Genomic DNA, 11,697 nt, shown 5'->3' with positions numbered 1-11,697 from the left:
CGTCAACAGTCCACCTCCAGTCACCCCACGGGCCGGATTTACGAATGGAACATCAGGCTCCCACCACTACAAAATCCGATCATACGAGACAACCTGGTCTCACCCACCCAAGACCAACCGGAACCGATGATAAAGGAACTCTTCAAAGAAAGCGGACCACCCCCACCATACCAGGGGACCCAGAGACCCGGTCATACCCTCACAAGGTTGACATAGGGAGGGGCTCCTTTTGGGCAACACAAACCCTCTTAACCTTCCCCCACATCATACCCTGACCAGGGTGATTGAGGGAACGGAGCAGAGGCAGAGTGTTAAGGTGGCCTCTGAACTTTCATTTCCATCCCATACCCAGTCCAGGGTGGTATGGAATGAAAATCAGCAGGAGCAGGTTATAACTCCGTAACCACCTACCTCGATATACACCTACACCCCAACCAAAGCATTACTGGACCCTGACTCCGTCCAATGTCCCCCTCTAGACACTCCACGGACCGGATTTAACCACCTACTCCATCGAACAGCTAATCCAGCGAAAGGCGAAGCTCTCACCGATCCTGTACCGCAGGACTAATGCCTCCACAGGTGGGACGACACCACAGCAAAATAAGAATAAAAGTAACCGTAGGGAACACCAGGCCCCCACCACTACTACCTCGACTACACGGGACAACCTGGTCTCACCAACCAGAGACCAACAGGAACCGATGTAAAAGAAACTCTCCCAAGAAAGCGGCTCAACCCCACCATACCCGATGGCTCTCCCCCACCATACAACTCACCAAGCTACCGGGTGGCGACCCGTATCCAGAAAAGACTCCAGTCAAAACAACTACTCCCTCTTCACACACCCATCCTGGCCGTCAAAAGGAATAAAAACCTCAAGGATCCCTTGGTCAGCAGCTTCCTCTAAAGACCACCACAAAGAACCAAAGAATCTCACCGGGACCCATGGACCAAGGATGGACCTCCTAAACCTCTCGAGGACCAACACCACCACCATGGACTGGACCCCCACTGAGGCTCTCAGTACAACGGAGGTACGCCTGGACATACACTGCACCTACACCCTACACACCCCACATCCCATACAAAAGATAGGGGGCCATTAAGACCATAAAAATAGACCTCTAACAGCACTATAGAGTTACCATGACCATGGACTCTCAATAAAACGTTCCTTTAGCCTCTTTACTAGCACTATAGAGTTACCATGACCATGGACTCTCAATAATACTTTCCTTTAGCCACTTTACTAGCACTATGGAGTTACCATAACCATGGACTCTCAAAAATTCTTACCTTAAAAAATAAAATTAAAAAATAAAAATAAAAAAATAAAAAGGAGGACATATATGTATTTATATGGTTCTCTTTTTTGGGTTTCTTGACCTCAAAGTTACCATGACCATGGACCTTGATGAAAAGAAACGATAAAATAGAACTAAATAACAAAATTACAAATAATATACCCTCACCAACCTACCACCCTTCCAAATTACCTCTCACCTACACCCACCAGCACCCCCAACGGACGAGAACCTTTTTTCTCCAACAACTCTTGGGACCCCGACCTTGGCGACTCCCCCGCAGCGAGTATACCTTAAGCAAATTAGGCCCTTCCATACACCAAGCAAGAAGACTGGATGAAATGGATTGACTGTACTCCTCCGGGGCCTCTCGGGGTCTTGTTGGCAGACGAATCGGCTGAACCCCCCCAGCTCCATACAAACAGGGGACTCACGTACCGCGCTGGACGACTATCTACCCCAGTTTAGAACTGGATTGGCAGTATGTTCAGTAGCGCGTGGCTCTGCCTAGCGAGTTGGGGTACCTTAGCTTTAGAAAGTGGGGCTTTGGGGTTGGGCGCTGCGGCTGGAGGATCGCCTCGGCCGTGTAATCCCTGGGGTGCCCAGATTATGTCTGGCGGAGAATTGGATCCCACTAATTTTTACTGGGGGACCCGTTACCCCGCCGCACTAAGCCTGGACAACCGATTCATACTTTTTTACCTTGTCTACGATCAAATTCACTGTCTAGGGAGGATATACCTCTGGAAATACTACGATCCTGGAAGGGAGTTATTCCACTGGTCACTATCACCCAAACCATTGAATTACCTAGGACTGAAATGGTAGGGATGGAACACGGCTATCAACTGTAACTCCTGGCAGACGAGGCTAGAGGTTGTTTTGCCTGATCCAAAAAACCCCCGATAGACTTTTAGAAATCACAGGACGGAACTGCCAAGGTGGATGTATGATAGCCGTGAAGAGGGCTTGCCTTCTTGGTTCTTATCTGCCCAAACCTATGGGAGTTCAATGACTTACCACTCGACAGGGACACATGGCAACCAACTGAGGCCCGGACCTGCACAAGGTACGCAACTCGACGGTTTTGCCTGATCCTACGACGAGTATACCCATACGGACCAGCTGGATTGGACTATACATGGGTTGATTCAGAGTTAGGATCCTGGAAGGGAATAACCCCTGAATTACACACATGATTGAAAACATCCAGGACCTAAACTGACGAACACGGAAGTGAATACATAGACAACACGGAGCTAAGAGAGAAGGATCCGAGGGGGAGTAAACTCCTAGGTTGCACTATGCTTTCCACATCCGTTGACATAGCGGACCTGGACCTTTTGACCACACCACTCGATATGGACACATGGCAACCAACCAAGGACCAAACCTGCATAAGGGGCGCAACTCAAGGGATTTTGCCTGATCCTAAATCAAGTCGACAGACCTACCTAAACTTAACCATTCCTAAAACTATACCTTACCCTAACCCTAACCCTAACCTTAACCATTCTAAAAAACCATACCTAACCCTAACCCCTAACCTAACCCTAACCCTAACCCCTAACCCTAACCTAACCCTAACCCTAAACCCTAACCCTAACCCTAAAAAACCATACCTAACCCTAACCCCTAACCTAACCCTAACCCTAACCCTAACCCCTAACCCTAACCCTAAACCTAACCCTAACCTAACCCTAACCCTAACCCTAACCACTCTAAAAAACTATACCTAACCCTAACCCTAACCCAACCAAAACCCTAACCCTAACCCTAACCCTAACCCTAAACCTGAACCACTCTAAAAACTATACCTTACCCTAACCCTAACCCTAACCTTAACCATCTTTCCAACTATACCTAAACCTAACCCCTACCCTACGGACAGACTACTTTTTAACCCAACCAATGGGTTAATCTACAAGTGGGCACCATGGGGCCTACGACTTTGGCCGGCCGCGCCCGGACCCCTCCGGCCTACGCGCATATGCGTGGAGTGCACCCCCTCCCTTCCCCCCTCCGGTTTCCACGTGTCAGAGATGGAAGTGGATCAACCGACTCAAAACTAGAAACCAAACACTAGCCAGTCACCGCTGCATTGCCTGCCGAGGGATCTGGACGCAGCAAGCCAAGGAAATTTTTATCCCTTAAATTTACTGGGATCATCTTGAATCGGGCTTTTTGTAGGGTTGTGGAATCTCCACCCTCTATACCACTCTAAGGTGTGATTGGATGGTAAACAGGTTTAAAATTATCATTAGATTAAATAACACCAAAAAAAATGATCCTACTCTACTCTGGACTGAACTCCAGCAAAGACATCACCCTTTTCAACCAAAAACAAAGAAAACATTTTTTTCCACCAAAGAACAAGACTTCACCACAGGTGTAAAGGGACCTCTACTACCCTACTCTACTCCTGACTGAACTCCTGAGAAGACATCACCTTTTTCAACTAAAAGACAAAGACAAAAGAAAAACAAATTTTCATCAAAGAACAAGACTCCACCACCCTGACACAGGTGTAAAGGGATCTCTACTTACCCTGACGAACGTATCTCCAATTTAGGAGTTAAAAGGAACAAATTATAACATAGGCTCACCCCACTCACACCTCTGCACCATACACAAACAAACCAAAAACCCAGGTAAGACCCCCACCCATACGACACCAACCCTACTACAAGCTTTACCAGGAAGGCTGGACCACTGTATATCTAAGATACAGGCATGGGAATACCAAAAAAGAACCACCCAAACGATTTATCTGGATTAAAACCTAAAACAATCATCCCCCACACAGGTAAGTATTGATATTCAACACTACACCATCCCCCAGGTAAGTATTCCCCTACTGGAGAAGTTACCCCTACTTCGGAGGACACACATCACTGGAAACAGCAAAAAAAGTTTTTCCGGACCCATATCTCCCATTCCCCAAGTGGACGAAAACACGACAACACGGCAAAATATACCGCATTCACAGGATCCCAAATGGACGAAAACGCGATGGATGCTACACTCCGCTAAAAAGCACCAATTCAAGACGACAAGAAAAGCACCATCCCGGAGCGGGCCAAAGTGAAACTACCCCCTAGAAACCCTACCTACAACTACCCCTCAATTAAGAAACAAGTTTCCAGCCCTCTAAACACCACAAAAAGACCAAGAACACACGGCCACCATTTCTCTCTGCACATCGCACTTAACTACACTTAATGACGTGACTTCAAAAGCGGGATAATATCTCCACCACATTTGAAGGCCTATAACAAGACCTATGGGTTACCTAGAACCCCAACCATAGATTCATTATGCTCCTACGGATGTCTACTCTACCCTCAACCGTTCCTGTCACCACAGAACCTTATCTTGGGTTCTTTCCGGGCCCAAACTCTCAACTAGAGCAGACCGCTCCAGACGTTAACACACAAGTCTATGGTGACACAAAGGTCAAACACACCTTTTTCAAAGAGGGATCTATTATACTTCTACACATCACAGGAACTCCACGTATGGCTCATCGTGATCCCTAAGACTTCTAGTCTTACCTAAAATTGACCTGGTACCTCTCGGACACCCACAAACCAAACAGTACCCCAAAAGCAAAGTGTCTACTGCACATCGCACTTTACTACACCTAATGACGTGACTTCAAAAGCGGGAAAATATCTCTACCACATTTGAAGGCCTATAACAAGACCTATGGGTCACCTAGAACCCCAACTATTGATCCATTATGTTCCTACGGATGTCTACTCTACCCTCAACCGTTCCTGTCACCACAGAACCTCATCTTGGGTTCTTTCCAGGCCCAAACTCTCAACTAGAGCAGACCGCTTCAAACGCTAACACACAAGTCTATGGGGACACAAAGGTCAAACACACCTTTTTCAAAGAGGGATCTATTATACTTCTACACATCACAGGAACTCCACGTATGGCTCATCTTGACCCCTAAGACTTCTAGTCTTACCTAAAATTGACCTGGTACCTCTCGGACACCCACAACCTAAACAGCACCCCAAAAGCAAAGTGTCTACTTCTCCCATACTATTCCCCATAGGAATCAACGATGGAGGCCTCCCCATCACTTAACAGACTCACAGACGCCGTATCCAAATTAAACAGCGATCTTATTGGACGAACCACTGCCATACCTCTCACATGGGCACCGCATGCACCCCTCATGCACCAATAGGATTGGAGCTACCTGACAAAACCACGCCCCAGCTATTTTCCTATAAAAAGAGGAGCAACCCTCAGTCTCAGTACCACTTGGTCGAAAACACCTCTTTGAAGACACCTCACCTGACTTGATGGAAGCTGGACCTCTACTAGTACACCTCATCCTGAAGGACCACCCCTGCTGAACGACTAGACCCCAGCTCCAGGCTACACCCCAAAGACCCCTCACCTTGACCAAGACCCCAACTGGTACCCTACACTCCAAACGAAGATTTCATCTCCACTGAATGGTAAAGCCCTTAGCTGCATGCTACACCCAGGATTCGAACTACTTTTAAAGCCGCCTTTAAATCCTTGCGATTTCTCCCCTAAAATTTAGGTACTCCTACATCACCGGACCCCCATCCCAGACAATCTACGCCCTTTTTGGCATTGTTTCGACGGACCTTCACAGACCTTCCAGACCATCGAACTTCAACCACACATATACCCACACACACACCCCATTTTTTCGGTCCAAAAATACGGCCTTTTACCGTACTAGGACCTAGTGCACTTCTCTGCACCTTTTTCTCCTCCCTGCCACCTGATGAAGCCGAGTAAGGCAGAAACGCGTCGTGGCTGGGCTACCCCTAGACCCGTTGTGCAGCTGTAAGGAAGGCAGGTTCCACACGGACTTCGGGGGTACCTCCTTTTGGCTACTCAATTTTTTTTGTACTTTTCTCTTACCCTTATTTTGAGTTTTACACAGGGACACACTACAATGGAAGATCTACGAGACAACAAGGACTCCGGGCACTCTGATGGCTACTCAGACCCCCTACTTCACCACAAAAACGGGCCCAAAAATTTCGACGGGGCATAGATATCCACTTAGACCCTCTACACACTTTAAGAAGAGACGCACAGAGGGGCCAGCCGAAAAAAGTTTCGACTGGCAACCGAGTCTCATTGCAGGAACGTCGACTTCGCCTTACATAGCGTCTCTCTTTTTCAGGCTTCAACGAATGGCACAACAGGCTCCCACCACTACAACTCCGACACAGGACAACCGGGTCTCACCAACCCAAGACCAACCAGAACCTAGGACAAAGAAACCCTTCAAAAAAAGCGGCTAACCCCCACCATACCAGGGGACCCTGAGACCCGGTCATACCCTCATAAGGTTGACATAGGGAAGGGCTCCTTTTGGGCAACACAAACCCTCCTAACCTTCCCCCACATCATACCCTGACCAGGGTGATTGAGGGAACGGAGCAGAGGCAGAGTGTTAAGGTGGCCTCTGAATTTTCATCTCCATCCCATACCCAGACCTGGGTGGTATGGAATGATAATCAGCAGGAACAGGTTACAACTCCGCAACCATCCACCTCCACATATTCTTCCCAGTCAACACCATCTAAACATGGATTGCTGGATAGTACAACTGGATGACATCCCCAGCTGGCAAACTTGACTCATCAGCCAATCCCACACCATAGGACTCCAGGACCCCTAAACCCCTCGAAAGGACAAGTAGCAGACCTGCCATACAGATCACCGCTCCAAACAGAACACCACCTCCGCTCACCACACCACAGGATGTAAAGAAAGGATACGGACGTTCCAGTAAATAATCCCTCACACAGGGGCAGACAAAACCAACACCGGTCCACTTCTTACTGACCAGAACATGTCGCAGGGAAATCTAGGAGCAACACCTACTCCAGACGCCCCACCACCCCATCACAACCACCCGAAACTCCAAAACCCTATGACAACAGAGATGGATACAGCAAAACGAAGCCATCTACTTGGGGAACCAAACTCCGTCAACAGTCCACCTCCAGTCACCCCACGGGCCGGATTTACGAATGGAACATCAGGCTCCCACCACTACAAAATCCGATCATACGAGACAACCTGGTCTCACCCACCCAAGACCAACCGGAACCGATGATAAAGGAACTCTTCAAAGAAAGCGGACCACCCCCACCATACCAGGGGACCCAGAGACCCGGTCATACCCTCACAAGGTTGACATAGGGAGGGGCTCCTTTTGGGCAACACAAACCCTCTTAACCTTCCCCCACATCATACCCTGACCAGGGTGATTGAGGGAACGGAGCAGAGGCAGAGTGTTAAGGTGGCCTCTGAACTTTCATTTCCATCCCATACCCAGTCCAGGGTGGTATGGAATGAAAATCAGCAGGAGCAGGTTATAACTCCGTAACCACCTACCTCGATATACACCTACACCCCAACCAAAGCATTACTGGACCCTGACTCCGTCCAATGTCCCCCTCTAGACACTCCACGGACCGGATTTAACCACCTACTCCATCGAACAGCTAATCCAGCGAAAGGCGAAGCTCTCACCGATCCTGTACCGCAGGACTAATGCCTCCACAGGTGGGACGACACCACAGCAAAATAAGAATAAAAGTAACCGTAGGGAACACCAGGCCCCCACCACTACTACCTCGACTACACGGGACAACCTGGTCTCACCAACCAGAGACCAACAGGAACCGATGTAAAAGAAACTCTCCCAAGAAAGCGGCTCAACCCCACCATACCCGATGGCTCTCCCCCACCATACAACTCACCAAGCTACCGGGTGGCGACCCGTATCCAGAAAAGACTCCAGTCAAAACAACTACTCCCTCTTCACACACCCATCCTGGCCGTCAAAAGGAATAAAAACCTCAAGGATCCCTTGGTCAGCAGCTTCCTCTAAAGACCACCACAAAGAACCAAAGAATCTCACCGGGACCCATGGACCAAGGATGGACCTCCTAAACCTCTCGAGGACCAACACCACCACCATGGACTGGACCCCCACTGAGGCTCTCAGTACAACGGAGGTACGCCTGGACATACACTGCACCTACACCCTACACACCCCACATCCCATACAAAAGATAGGGGGCCATTAAGACCATAAAAATAGACCTCTAACAGCACTATAGAGTTACCATGACCATGGACTCTCAATAAAACGTTCCTTTAGCCTCTTTACTAGCACTATAGAGTTACCATGACCATGGACTCTCAATAATACTTTCCTTTAGCCACTTTACTAGCACTATGGAGTTACCATAACCATGGACTCTCAAAAATTCTTACCTTAAAAAATAAAATTAAAAAATAAAAATAAAAAAATAAAAAGGAGGACATATATGTATTTATATGGTTCTCTTTTTTGGGTTTCTTGACCTCAAAGTTACCATGACCATGGACCTTGATGAAAAGAAACGATAAAATAGAACTAAATAACAAAATTACAAATAATATACCCTCACCAACCTACCACCCTTCCAAATTACCTCTCACCTACACCCACCAGCACCCCCAACGGACGAGAACCTTTTTTCTCCAACAACTCTTGGGACCCCGACCTTGGCGACTCCCCCGCAGCGAGTATACCTTAAGCAAATTAGGCCCTTCCATACACCAAGCAAGAAGACTGGATGAAATGGATTGACTGTACTCCTCCGGGGCCTCTCGGGGTCTTGTTGGCAGACGAATCGGCTGAACCCCCCCAGCTCCATACAAACAGGGGACTCACGTACCGCGCTGGACGACTATCTACCCCAGTTTAGAACTGGATTGGCAGTATGTTCAGTAGCGCGTGGCTCTGCCTAGCGAGTTGGGGTACCTTAGCTTTAGAAAGTGGGGCTTTGGGGTTGGGCGCTGCGGCTGGAGGATCGCCTCGGCCGTGTAATCCCTGGGGTGCCCAGATTATGTCTGGCGGAGAATTGGATCCCACTAATTTTTACTGGGGGACCCGTTACCCCGCCGCACTAAGCCTGGACAACCGATTCATACTTTTTTACCTTGTCTACGATCAAATTCACTGTCTAGGGAGGATATACCTCTGGAAATACTACGATCCTGGAAGGGAGTTATTCCACTGGTCACTATCACCCAAACCATTGAATTACCTAGGACTGAAATGGTAGGGATGGAACACGGCTATCAACTGTAACTCCTGGCAGACGAGGCTAGAGGTTGTTTTGCCTGATCCAAAAAACCCCCGATAGACTTTTAGAAATCACAGGACGGAACTGCCAAGGTGGATGTATGATAGCCGTGAAGAGGGCTTGCCTTCTTGGTTCTTATCTGCCCAAACCTATGGGAGTTCAATGACTTACCACTCGACAGGGACACATGGCAACCAACTGAGGCCCGGACCTGCACAAGGTACGCAACTCGACGGTTTTGCCTGATCCTACGACGAGTATACCCATACGGACCAGCTGGATTGGACTATACATGGGTTGATTCAGAGTTAGGATCCTGGAAGGGAATAACCCCTGAATTACACACATGATTGAAAACATCCAGGACCTAAACTGACGAACACGGAAGTGAATACATAGACAACACGGAGCTAAGAGAGAAGGATCCGAGGGGGAGTAAACTCCTAGGTTGCACTATGCTTTCCACATCCGTTGACATAGCGGACCTGGACCTTTTGACCACACCACTCGATATGGACACATGGCAACCAACCAAGGACCAAACCTGCATAAGGGGCGCAACTCAAGGGATTTTGCCTGATCCTAAATCAAGTCGACAGACCTACCTAAACTTAACCATTCCTAAAACTATACCTTACCCTAACCCTAACCCTAACCTTAACCATTCTAAAAAACCATACCTAAACCTAACCCCTAACCTAACCCTAACCCTAACCCCTAACCCTAACCTAACCCTAACCCTAAAACCCTAACCCTAACCCTAACCCTAAAAAACCATACCTAACCCTAACCCCTAACCTAACCCTAACCCTAACCCTAACCCCTAACCCTAACCCTAAACCTAACCCTAACCTAACCCTAACCCTAACCCTAACCACTCTAAAAAACTATACCTAACCCTAACCCTAACCCAACCAAAACCCTAACCCTAACCCTAACCCTAACCCTAACCTGAACCACTCTAAAAACTATACCTTACCCTAACCCTAACCCTAACCTTAACCATCTTTCCAACTATACCTAAACCTAACCCCTACCCTACGGACAGACTACTTTTTAACCCAACCAATGGGTTAATCTACAAGTGGGCACCATGGGGCCTACGACTTTGGCCGGCCGCGCCCGGACCCCTCCGGCCTACGCGCATATGCGTGGAGTGCACCCCCTCCCTTCCCCCCTCCGGTTTCCACGTGTCAGAGATGGAAGTGGATCAACCGACTCAAAACTAGAAACCAAACACTAGCCAGTCACCGCTGCATTGCCTGCCGAGGGATCTGGACGCAGCAAGCCAAGGAAATTTTTATCCCTTAAATTTACTGGGATCATCTTGAATCGGGCTTTTTGTAGGGTTGTGGAATCTCCACCCTCTATACCACTCTAAGGTGTGATTGGATGGTAAACAGGTTTAAAATTATCATTAGATTAAATAACACCAAAAAAAATGATCCTACTCTACTCTGGACTGAACTCCAGCAAAGACATCACCCTTTTCAACCAAAAACAAAGAAAACATTTTTTTCCACCAAAGAACAAGACTTCACCACAGGTGTAAAGGGACCTCTACTACCCTACTCTACTCCTGACTGAACTCCTGAGAAGACATCACCTTTTTCAACTAAAAGACAAAGACAAAAGAAAAACAAATTTTCATCAAAGAACAAGACTCCACCACCCTGACACAGGTGTAAAGGGATCTCTACTTACCCTGACGAACGTATCTCCAATTTAGGAGTTAAAAGGAACAAATTATAACATAGGCTCACCCCACTCACACCTCTGCACCATACACAAACAAACCAAAAACCCAGGTAAGACCCCCACCCATACGACACCAACCCTACTACAAGCCTTACCAGGAAGGCTGGACCACTGTATATCTAAGATACAGGCATGGGAAAACCAAAAAAGAACCACCCAAACGATTTATCTGGATTAAAACCTACAACAATCATCCTCCACACAGGTAAGTATTGATATTCAACACTAAACCATCCCCCAGGTAAGAATTCCCCTACTGGAGAAGTTACCCCTACTTCGGAGGACACACATCACTGGAAACAGCAAAAAAAGTTTTTTCGGACCCATATCTCCCATTCCCCAAGTGGACGAAAACACGACAACACGGCAAAATCTACCGCATTCACAGGATCCCAAATGGACGAAAACGCGATGGATGCTACTCTCCGCTAAAAAGCACCAATTCTAGACGACAAGAAAAGCACCATCCCGGAGCG

Source organism: Salvelinus alpinus, unplaced genomic scaffold, assembly GCF_045679555.1.
Source record: "Salvelinus alpinus unplaced genomic scaffold, SLU_Salpinus.1 scaffold_200, whole genome shotgun sequence".
Taxonomy (NCBI): domain Eukaryota; kingdom Metazoa; phylum Chordata; class Actinopteri; order Salmoniformes; family Salmonidae; genus Salvelinus; species Salvelinus alpinus.
This window is presented reverse-complemented; position numbering follows the sequence as displayed.